This window comes from Zalophus californianus, chromosome 3 (genome assembly GCF_009762305.2).
Source record: "Zalophus californianus isolate mZalCal1 chromosome 3, mZalCal1.pri.v2, whole genome shotgun sequence".
NCBI classification, from domain to species: domain Eukaryota; kingdom Metazoa; phylum Chordata; class Mammalia; order Carnivora; family Otariidae; genus Zalophus; species Zalophus californianus.
In genome coordinates this window covers 75,486,484-75,498,551 of record NC_045597.1, presented here as the reverse complement: position 1 = coordinate 75,498,551, position 12,068 = coordinate 75,486,484, and the positions used below count along the sequence as shown (strand labels likewise).

Genomic DNA, 12,068 nt, shown 5'->3' with positions numbered 1-12,068 from the left:
TTCTAATCATTCAAGAAAAAGTGATATTATTACAATTCCATCTGCAGAGGCAGGCTTTCCCCACTTTAACTGCCAACTTCACCCAGGGACAAAGCTTCTGAGAGAGGTGTGCTGACCATTGTTTGTTCTTTGTTCCCATTTGCTCACTGCTCCAAACCTCCACGTGCTCCATTTCCCTCACAGAGTCTAGCAGGACTGCTTCTATTATTTCTGCAATGTGATCCGTGGAGGGAAACTTGGCAGCTGCCATGGTGTGCCAAGCACTTCGTTGGATGTACGGACAATGAAAAACTGAGGACATAATCTTTACCCTGCAAGAACTCACAGTCTTATCTGTGTTTACATACATTCATATTCAGCATGTATGAATATTAGTGTGAATTAGTATGCAATTTAATGTGTTGGTATATAAAGAAATTATGTAAAGTTATACATGAAAGCAATCAGATACAGGACTTTAAGGGAGTGGGTGATAAATTCAAATAAGGACACATTAGCCAAAATTTTCTTCTCTGCTGTTTCTCATCCCACCTCCAACCAGAAACCCTGGGGGTCCCGGAAGCCAGGAACTTAGGGGAGGGCCTTCCTAGCCAGGACTAGCATGGAGTCTGGATGGCATCCTCAACAGAGAGGTGATGAAAGGTAGTGGGCACTTAACCCAAGACTCAGGTAGAAGCTATGATGTGGGGTTTTCTCCCCCATCTTTCAAAATGCTTACTAACCTTTAGCATGTATTCAGTCTTCATGAGGCGTGTGGCAGTGGGGACACCCCCAAGTCAAAAGCAAGAATGGAGACTCGGGATCAGGTAACTTTGTGGGGCTGTCAGAGTGCTGGGTGCAGATGATCCCTTGCCTGCACTCTGTCCCCCAGCCCGGCCCTGCCCAATTACTTGGCAGAACTTGGTGAAGCTTCTCGAGTGGGTATTTGCACGGTGGCCAGGAAAGGAGCAGGGTGGCTGAGCAGGCAGACCTCAGGTGAGACAGCTGTGGTTAGGTCCTATCTTGGCCACTCGTTAGGTTCTGTGACCTCGGGCACATTGTATCAACCTCTTTGAGCCCAGTTTTCTCACCCTCGCGTTGGTCAGGGTGACACTCCTGATTTGCAGTGAGGATTGAATTGCCCAGTGTGTGGAGGGCACTTAGCTCAGAGTTGCAGTGAGGATTGAATTGCCCAGTGTGTGGAGGGCACTTAGCTCCGTTACTGATGAATAAGTAGTGTGTGTTAAATCATCACTTGCTGTTGCTCCTTTGTGATTATGATTATTATCATAAAATAATAAAATATGTTTGCTTTCAACTTAAAAGTATAAGTTTTAATGCTTGCTTTGGCAGCACATATACTAAAATTGGAAAAATACAGGGAAGATACAGGGAAGATTAGCATGGTCCCTGCACAAGGATGACACACAAATTTGTGAAGCATTCCATTTAAAAAAAAACAAAACAAAAACAGCATAGGTTTTAGAGCTTAAGAAACATTAGAAACCCTCACTGTTGGTCACAGAGGCGAGAACACAGAACCGGGGGTGTTGTCTGGATGAGTGGAGGCAAGGATGCCAGCTCTGCCCCATCTGTGGATTCCTCTCATGTGAAGCATTCCCCAGGATCCCTCCTTGTTCATCTGCTCCTACGTGGTCCTCACCTGACTTATGTCCTCCCTCCTCCACAGCCTGAACACGGAGTGCACTCAAAACCTGGAAGAGAACAGACTCTCCGAGGGATGGGGAAGTGGGGGCTCTTGTAAGAGGGGGTAGGATTTTCTTAGCAACCCACAGGATCATAAAGGCTTTCCCCACATGTAGGTTAGGAATACCTTGGACCTCAGGTCACAGAATCTTGGTATAGGCTATATGATTGGGAAAAAAAGCAGGCTTCTTTGGGCACAGTGCATGTTTTTATCATCTGTGTGTCCCTGAAGTTCTGGCATGCACTTGTCACTTTGCCTTTGAAACGGGGTCATTCTAAGTGGGTGACAGATCATTTTGTTACGTGGCCAAAAAAATTGTAACACCAAAGGTATCACTGCTTTACATTCTATCTAGAGTATATATCAATTCAATTTAATGAGATACTACGTATTTATGTGAGAGAAGTAAAAGAAAAAGAGGGCATTCACCCTAACTTTGCTTGCTATGACACTGCTTTAGCCTCTCTTAATACATTCCCTTATTTGAGGCTCAGTTTGGTTGATGACTCCCATTCTCAACTGTGAGGTGGGTATAATTGCAAGATTTAGGCATTTCTCACCTTTTGCATTGTATTTCTAGACTCTTACAGGATGAGAAGTAAAATGCATAAAGCTGGGAGCCTCTGCTCAAGTGCTCCTGATACATCCCCTCGACTTCTCAGGTTTCTTGGAACTTTCTTCATTCTGAACTCCTCTCTGGTTGTAGCCCTAATGCAAGCAGGCATCTATGTAGCTAGCTCTGGTCTTGATCTCCTTGCCAAGCTCAGCATCAGGCTCTCTGCCCTGACAGCAGTGTGATCTTGCTCACTTGTCCACTGCAGCTGCCAGCCAAGGTGAACCGGGCAGGTGTTGGTAGCACTCACCCTGCCTATCAAACCACATAAAGGGCAAACTTGATTTTTAGGTGGTGGCTGCTGCTTAGAGGAAGCGGTAACTTGATGAATGTGGTTGTCGGTGTATTAATTTACTCTGAAAAGTGTAGCTACCAGGTGGACTTGAAGGTTGAGATTTGGGCTTCTCTGAACAGGCGTTGTAATGAACAAGTACTTTAATCTTTTTTTTTCTTTGATTAAAACTGAAAGATGATCATTACTCATTTAGTATGATAAGTATATTCTTGAGCATGAAAAGAAAACAAAATTAAGAAGGAGGACAAGGAGACCTGTGTTTAAAGTCCAAAACAATCACTGAAAAATGGTTAATTCAACAGACATTTGTTTGTTACCTATTGTATTTGGTGCTACAGGTTTTAAAGAAGAGCAAAAGAAATCCCTAAGACCAGGTAGATAATAGCCTAATTATGGAGACAGAAATACGCAGCCAACTATATTTCAGACCAGACTTTGTCCAAAGAAGTGCTATTATGATAGTCTTAATCAATTAGAAGAGCAAGTTACAAATTCAGCTTGCAGTAGATTAAGTTGACTACTCTTATACTTAGCTGTTATAATTGATTTCTTCTGTGGGCACACAGTGTCTTGGGGCTCATGTTCTCTCTTTACACAGACCTTCCTATGGTTGGTCACTGTGCCCATGCTCATGCCTCTAGGCCCTCCTGACCCATCGGTCTGATGTCTCTCCATCTTTCTCTGTCACTTTCCAGGACTTTAGCAGATGTATCGAACCAGTAGGAGTCATTTTCATGTTCTGCTTTGGTACTGGTAGAATGCTGCTGCTTCCCCACCCACCCCCAATAACCTTTATGTTTTAGAACAGTTTTAGGTTCACAGCAAAATTGAGTGGAAGGTACAGAGATTTTCACGACATGCAGAACCTCTCCCACTATCAACATCCACCCCCCCCACACCAACAGTGGTACATTTGTTACAATCGATGAACCCACACTGACACATCCTTATCACTTGGAGTCCATAGTTTACATTAGAGTTCACTCTTGGTGTATATTCTATGGGATTGGACAAATGTACCTCCAGAAAGCATTATCAGTTCCTGCTGTTGAGATCAAGAATTAGTGGCTTATTAAATATAGGCTTTAGATTTGAGAAGGGGTATATGATTCCTGGAAGAAAGAGCTTTGTCTAACTTCTCTGCATTTCCACCCAACAAAGTCCATTCTCAGATTTTCAAATTTGAGACAATGGGTGCACATGGTGTCAGTCACTGCCATTCCTGTGGCTCTCTAAGGCTCTGGGTTGCTTGGATCAGGCCTGGGCTGAAGGTCGAGAGGCAGAGAGGCTGCCCCACTTTTTCCATAGTACAGGTAGTTACAGTTTGGTTTATTTATTGGATTGGTAATCAGGTGACCTTTGTGACAGGTGAAGGGCAGGTCTAATTAAAATCATTCTATTAAGCGTCTTGGTTGTCATTTATTTTCAGTGGTGTATGAGCTCATGATCCCTGGTCCTGAAGGAGCCATCAGCTTGCTCTGAAATGTCAAAACTCAAAGCCTTCTCAGGTTTCCTCCTGGTTCTATTTCCTATTCCCACCGTCCCCACAACAGAGGCCAGGCATGCTGTTCTGAAATACTAGTGAAATTTGCAGTGGAGAACAATAAATGTATGTTAACTCCAAGGAAGGCAGACACTCCTGAGAGAGTTTGGGGGACTTTAATAAAGGATTTCAAGGAAGCAGAGTATCGAATTAATGCTTTTTGTGCTAAAAACATTAAGGTATTTAAATGTGTTATTCTAATCCCTGTTTCAGCCTGGGAACAGAAGGATCTAATATCTTTTATTTAAATCCCAGCCTTCCTCGTCTGGGCCCTTCTTTTCAGCCTAGTACAGGAAGAAACAGACTACAGCCAGTTGACTTCAGTGAATATAAACCCGTATGTAATTCACAACATACGACCTATTAATTTTTTACATCAAATGTGGTTGCCCAGATCTTACTCTATTCTGTATCATTTAGTGGAGATGTTAGGTTTTCAGAAGCTAGACTCCTGCAGGAGCACCACTTTAACTGTTCTGTTTCCTGGACATGCAATAAAGTTGTCGTGGACACAAGTACAGATGCATAAATTCTGAACCTCCAAGCAGGGGATACTTATTTCAAAGTGAGCCCTTTCTAGTTGTGGAGTAAACTGATCTCAGGCAGACAGGGTGTCCTCCCTTTCCCAGAGAGAGCCGTTCCGAAAGCCTCAGCTGCGCGGGCAGCATTTATGGCCAAAGTGCAGGCAGGATCAGGTTATAAGGTTTTTTTTTCAGTGAATAAAGAATATTAGGTTCCCTCACAGCTCACAACTGTACGATGGTTGATCTCTGCCTCCTCGGTTGGATAGAAGAGAAGGCTCACAGGACAGTGAAGGCAGTCACTAGTCAAGTAGTAATTAAGATCAGTGATAAATATAGAGCCTCATCCCCAAATCAGTCATTAGGGTTTGTTTCCCCCCTTGAGAATTCTTGTTTGTTGAGAAGTTTTTTGGATTTTGAAATCAAGATTTAGGGGCCATATAAGGGTGACTTCGGGGGACTAGTATCTAGTCATAAAGTTATTCATATTTAAACCCCCCTGGGTAATGCATTCAACGTAAAAGCGTAGAATACTTTAAGACACTAGCAAGGTAGTTTTTCAAGGTTCGATACTAAAAGGTAGGAGAATCAAGACCACATTTTGTGCAGTATGTGTGTGTTTGAGTGTGTGTAATACTGAGATAATCAGTGACCCCATAAGGCCATAGTATTAAATATTGGATGAGTCAACTGAACCTTTTAAACAATAAGGAAATTATTCCTATCAACTGTTAGTAGAGTGGCCCATTTGTACAAATAGTTTCAAAAAGCTCTCACATCCTCTCTTGCTTCCAGCCTGCTTGGCTGCCCCTCCGTTCTCCTCCCCTTTTTGACAGAGTGTGAAGGAGAGCTCATCTCCTGTTTCTGAAAGCTGAGGTCTCTTCTGGAGTGTGGAAACATTTAACCGTGGTATTTTTGAAAAAAAAAATGAATTTTTATACCATGTTGAAAATAGTATTTGCACTTTTAGGATGCTATGGAAATTTTAAGCTTTCTGCAATTTGAATTTAATATATGACCAAATATATGTGTTAAATTCCTCAAATGGAATTCCATGACCATGATGTAAAGCAGGATGGTGGCATGGCTGTCACATTGTGCCAACGCCTTTATTGGGCCTGTGGTATAAGCGAAGGGAGCCAGCCTTCACACGGGGAACGTCATCAGAACATCCCCAAATAAGCAATACCGTCAGGACATCTGGGCTCTTTGATTAGTTGCTTAGCAGATTGCGTGGCATATTGGCCTGTATTTCTCAAGGGTGGCTGGATCATATCAGGGTTCATAGCTATTTCATGCAGATTTGTATCACTAATAGTGAGATATAGGTCCCTCATTTTACTCAGCCAGCAAGTTAAATGCTTATTCTACTAGGCACAGTGTTGAAAAGTGACTAATAGGGCAAAGGTATGCAGGTATTCGAGATTGTGATAGAAGGTGATTTAAGACTGAAATCACTGTGCAAGGAGCAAATACCTGGCGAGGTGCTTAAACATGAAGACTTTGTTTGGATGATTTGCTTTGCCCGCCATCCCTGAGACCATTTGAAAAGACTTGGTAAGCCAGTGTGTTAAGCCCTCAGAGTGCTTATGCAAGATGATACTCAGGAGCTAACTGTTGGCTTATTGTAAGTCAAAGCATGACACTCAAAGGAGGCGGTGGGGGGAGGGTGTTGGGGGGGATGCCCAGGCTTATGTGGTAGCCCTTCCCAGGAGAACCCTATATGAAGCTAAGGAGTGTTGTCTGCTACATGTCATTAAGAGCTGTCACAAAAAGCCTATAATAAGCCTATAATGTTTTTAAGGATATTAGTAGAAATCAGAATCAAGGCCACTGGCATATTTGGTCAGAAAATTTGCAAACAGTATCCATCCCTAGACCACAGTAATAGTGGACTGTTTCTAACTCCTTTCCATGGGTGATAAACAGATCTCACAGAGGTGCACCACTGTTTTTATATTGCTTTCCTTGTCTCCATCTGTGAGTAGAAGTAGTCTTTCAGAATTATACACCAATAGCATGTTCCCATTTATAGGAAAGTTAATGAGGGCGCCTGGGTGGCTCCGTTGGTTAAGCATCTGGCTTCCGGTCAGGTCATGATCCCAGGGTCCTGGGATTGAGTCCCACGTCAGGCTCTCTGCTCAGGGGGCAATCTGCTTCTCCCTCTGTCTGTCACGCCACACTGCTTGTACTCTCTTTAAAATAAATATAAAATCTTCAAAAACAAAAGAAAGAAAGTTAATGTATTTTTAAGTAGAATTGTGGTTTTTCCTATTCTTCATAATTATGATTAGAGATATAATTCGTCTTAGAATCATGACTTTGGTATTTAGTTACTATTGAACATCCGCCATATAAATGACTGGGTTGGCATTTAGGGTGGGGTGTGGAGAGGGAAGGATGGAAAAGGAGGGGAAGGGGAAGGTGAGGGAGATAAACGCATCCCCCATAATGGGTGTAATGATTACATTGCATACATTGAGTTAATTGAAAGGGGTGTACCTGTTAAATAATTCCAGGGTCAATTCTTGAAACATTGGTGTCCATGATATTCCCACCTGTGGTCTGTCATCCTGTCTGCTCTTTTATGAGGCAGCTTTTTTATAAGGTTATTGAGAGAATAGTAACTTCAGTCATATGGCATTTTGTAGGAAACCCTATCTTTTATATTGGCAGTCAAATGTGGTTTGAACTTTTTAAGGATGGAGAGAAATCCTTCCACAGGAGGGCCTCCAAAACATCTCAATTTTTGGAGGAAATGCTGGGATAGAATAGAACCCTTTACTGCCAAAGCAACCAAAGCCAGAGACGCTCATCTCTGAAAGTCTGTGTATGTTGCTCATTTAACAACTAGGTGTATGGTGCTCAAACCCATTATCTCTTGGATGGCTTTTTGCTCTGTAAGCACTCATTCTGCTTTTGAGAATGTGTTCTGCTCCAGCCCCAACCCTAAGCGGCTGCCTCTTGGTCAGGCACTGAAATTTTTTTCTTTTTTTTAATTTAATTTTATTATGTTATATTAATCACCATATATTACATCATTAGTTTTTGATGTAGTGTTCCATGATTCATTGTTTGCGTATAACACGCAGTGCTCCATTCAATACGTGCCCTCTTTAATACCCATCACCAGGCTAACCCATCCCCCCACCGCCCTCCCCTCTAGAACCATCAGTTTGTTTCTGAGTCCATATTCTCTCATGGTTCCTCTCCCCCTCCGATTCTCCCCCCCCCTTCATTTTTCCCTTCCTACTATATTCTTAATCTCAGGAAACAAACTGAAGGTTGCTGGAGTGGTAGGGGGTGGGAGGGATGGGGTGGCTGGGTGATGGACATTGGGGAGGGTATGTGCTATGGTGAGCGCTGTTAATTGTGCAAGATTGTTGAATCACAGACCTGCACCTCTGAAACAAATAATACATTATATGTTAAAAAAAAAAAAACAGGCACTGAATTTTTTAAATAAAACCTGAACCACATCTTCAATTACATCTTTGTGAGGTATTGAGACACCATCTCTTATGGCTTCCTCATGTAGAAGATAGCTCCTTTTCTATGTGTACATTTTTATAATGAGGGGGCACTTAAGTCTACTTGAGAACCACTGAGTGAGGGAGTTTAAATTTCACTTCTTTGTACCTACGCATTAACAAGCCTCAGGTACCTACTGGGTTTGCCCAGACACTCCTTCCTGCCACCCCCTCTCCCCTGAAGCCTCCCATCTGCCACTCTGCTCTAGGGACTGTCCCAAGCTGCCAACATTATCTGCTTTTGGAGCTAAGGGCTATGGTGAGATGAACTAAGAACTGAGACATGAGATTAAATTTGAGAGAGTCACACATTTTGGGTCAGAGCACAGGGATGGAATGTTCCAGAAGGGTAAACTATCCAGGAGGCCTGGACAACTGGCCCTGCGTCAATGCACTAAATCCATCTAAGGAAAGAACACAGGTGTCAGAACAGGTGTTGGTCAGCCATGGAAGCACTTATTAAACAGATACATAGGATAGTTTAATTGTTTTTAGATTTTTAGACCTCTATTTAGGTGTTCATTTATCTGCAAACTGAGTATTTTTTTAAGATGTTGCAATTTCTGAAATATTTAGGATTACTGGCTGCTATGAGAAATAAGGTATAATATTTTAACTTTTTAAAGGAAAGAATCGCTTTCATAAGGATATTATCTTTAAGTTAATGGGAAAATGGAAATTTTCATAAATTAAATCCTAGTCTTTGGTTTCTGCATCATTAAAAAAAACTTACAAAGTCCTGTAGACCATATTTTTGGTTAGTATTTCCTCTCTCTCAGCCTATTATGTGAGACACTCAGATTGGAAGAGTATTTTAAATGAAATTCCAGCCCTATTTTGTACTCACTATTTGGGGGTTAAAAGTAAAGAAGAGCCTATATATACAAAGCTTGAAAGAAGGGGATAAGATTCAGTGTTCCTGCTAATTGTTAAATGTCACTTTATGAAAATTTTACATGTATCTTGTGCTATGGAAGTGTAAGCCTAGCTAATTAAAACATTTGAACCAGAGAGATCTATGATCTTGTCCAGGTCAGTGCTAACTACATCAGTGCTGTCCAAACACAAGCAGCATCGACATCACCTGGGAGCTTGTTAAATGCACACTTCTGAATCAAAACCTCTATTTTCACAAGCTCCCTAGGTGATTCTGATATTCACTTAAAATTTGAGACATATTGATCTACACCAGTGGTCTTCAAACTTCCTTTTCTGTCATAAGGACTTTCTATATGGGATAAAGAAGTTTGAGAGTCCAATTAGTAAAAGCATTTAGTGAATCTGGTTAATGAGTAAGTGTTGTGGCTTTAGTTGAAGTTCTCTTGCATGCCCCTGGAGGGGAGTGTCTTGTGACTCCCTAGGCTCAACTGAGTTCAGTCTACAAGTCAGTAATAGAGGTCTTCCCCTCTTTGACAGATGAGACCTCTGAGCTCTGAGAAGGGAAGGGATTTGTTTAAGTTTGCTAGATGATATTGGAATTCAGAATGTAGAAACTCATTCTGAGGCCAGGGCTTTTGTAGATCAGATAAATTTAATGCATGATCATTAATTCTAGAAAAGCAGTTACCGAAGGTTCTACTTAAGCATTATATTTGAAATAATTTTAGAAAGTAAGTTCTATAATTTCAGGAACACAGGGGTGCCTGGGTGGCTCAGTTGGTTAAGTGTCCAACTCTTGGTTTCAGCTCAGTTGGTGATCTCAGGGTCATGAGATTGATCCCCATGTGGTGCTCCACTCTCAGCATGGAGCCTGCTTAATATTCTCTCTCCCTCTTCCTCTGTCCCTCCCCCACCACACGTTCTCTTTCTCTCTCTCTCTCTCCCTCCCTCAAATAAATAAATAAATCTTTAAAAAAATTTTAAGAACACATATCCCATAAAATTAGATACTCCAGGATACTGAATTTTTTTAAGTCTCAAAAGGAAAACGTTTTTATTTTAGAATCTATTGTGTTAGCCAAAAAAGTAGGTAGAATATCTCTCCAGTTGATTAAAGATCTTTGATTTTGTATTTTTATTCATAAGGCACCAAAATAGGTTATAGGACTGTCCCAAGTGCCTAGCTTAGCTCAGATGTGGTCTGGAATTCTTATTTTATAGGTTGAATGTACTATATGCTGGGAATACTTAAGTGTGGCATGTGATTCCATGTTACAAATTAAGATTAAAAAAGAGCTGGTTTGTGCTTCGTGGCAATTTGGCATACTAAAATAGTTTGTATGGCTGAAGTGTAATGGTGCCTGCTCAGTTCTGTAGAAATTAGCTGTTTGACATCTGTTTTGAACCCCTCGTGTGTGCTAGAATTATATTTTCTCAAGGCATCACAGCCGAGGGCATAATAAATCCTTGATGAGAATTTCATGCTTCTAAAATGCTGGAGTATGACTTGGTTTATATACCCCAGTCAGGTTCTCTCTTTATTCTTGCTTTTTGGGAAAAGGCAGCTGTTGCACTTTCATAGATTTTGCTTAAAGTCATCACAATCATGACTTGATTTGTTGGAGATTCAAATCCCAGAGTGGCAAATGTAGTGAGTATATTTGACTTGCTACCTGCTTGTTGGCTGGCTTATTGCTAAACCCCTTGACACAAAAGCAACAACTTTAACCTCGAAGAAAGCCATGGATTTGTGTAGGAGCTTCCCACCACAGCCCTTCCTGCCTCCCACAGCACCATGTTTGTGTGGTTAAGCTTTCTGCCCTACAGATTCCCCTTTTGCCCTGTAGACCTCATTTGGCTCTGCATCACTTCAGGTCAGCTGATAAAGAGACCAGCTTACTCGATTACTTGGGTGGCATGTGGAATCTCAAGGAGTCTCAGTCTCAAGCAGCCCAGTGCTGTTTAAGGGTCTGTCCAGTGTGCTCCTATAATACGTTCATGGACGCAGAAGAAGAGTTTGAGATTAAACGGTGGTGAAGTTCTACTTCAGTGAGTGAATGACTGTACTCGAAGAGTGATCGATGTGACCATGGAGGGAAATGATCAACGCAGAGGTTCCCAGATTCTCTGCATTCACCATGCCCTAGTGTCTCCGTAGTTCCTCAGCAAAGCCCATAGGCCAAGAAAGAACACCAAACAGTTCTAACTGTTAGGAAGGGAGGGTCAAACAATTTAAGAAGTATTTATGTCCTAACGACTTAGCAGACATTTGAAACACTAATGCACATAGCTGGAAAGAAATAATACTTTCTTTCATCCTTAAATAACCATAATCACTTGCCAGTGCTATGATATGCACACCTGTTGCGCTTTGTACACCTTCTCAAACCTTGGAGAAAGCATGAATGCTGCATCCCTCATTTCCTGTTCCACATTGATTTTTCACAAGCTATTTGCTTTTTATCACAGCAGCCGTGAAAACTCAGCTTCACAAAGATATGTCACAAAAAGGAATGTAGCAGGGTGCCGGGGTGGCTCAGTTGGTTAAGCATCTGACTCTTGATTTCAGCTCAGGTCGTGATCCCAAGGGTCATGAAATTGAGGCCCGTGTTGGGGGGGGGGTGTCCATGTTCAGCGGGGAGTCTGCTTGAGATTCTCTCCATCTTCCTCTGCCCCTCCCCTGTGTGCATTCACTCTCTCTCTCTCAAATAAATACATAAAATCTTATAAAAAAGGAATGTGGCATGATCTAATATCGAAGCTGTGAGCTACTTCAAGCTAGTATGTCGTACTACTATCTGAGAGATGTTGCTGTCTTTTCCTTGAAAATCAATAATTTCCCACTGCAGCACCCCAGAATACTTAACAGGGGATCATGGGTTAGATGGTGTGCAGCTCTCAGACATGTCCAGTTTTCTTTTTCCAGCAACCAAAGTTTTGCAGGTAGGGGAGGAGATAACATTTGTTTCACACTGGCAAGTTAACATAATGATTTCACAT

At 41.8% G+C, this 12,068-nt stretch overlaps 1 protein-coding gene and 1 pseudogene across 7 annotated transcripts in view; both read left to right on the top strand.

Annotated features, from left to right (window-relative positions):
* ATP8A2 (ATPase phospholipid transporting 8A2) overlaps positions 1-12,068 on the top strand; it is a 581,949-nt gene that overhangs the window by 335,239 nt on the left and 234,642 nt on the right. The window lies entirely within an intron of this gene.
* LOC113921111 lies at positions 1,321-1,434 on the top strand (annotated as a pseudogene).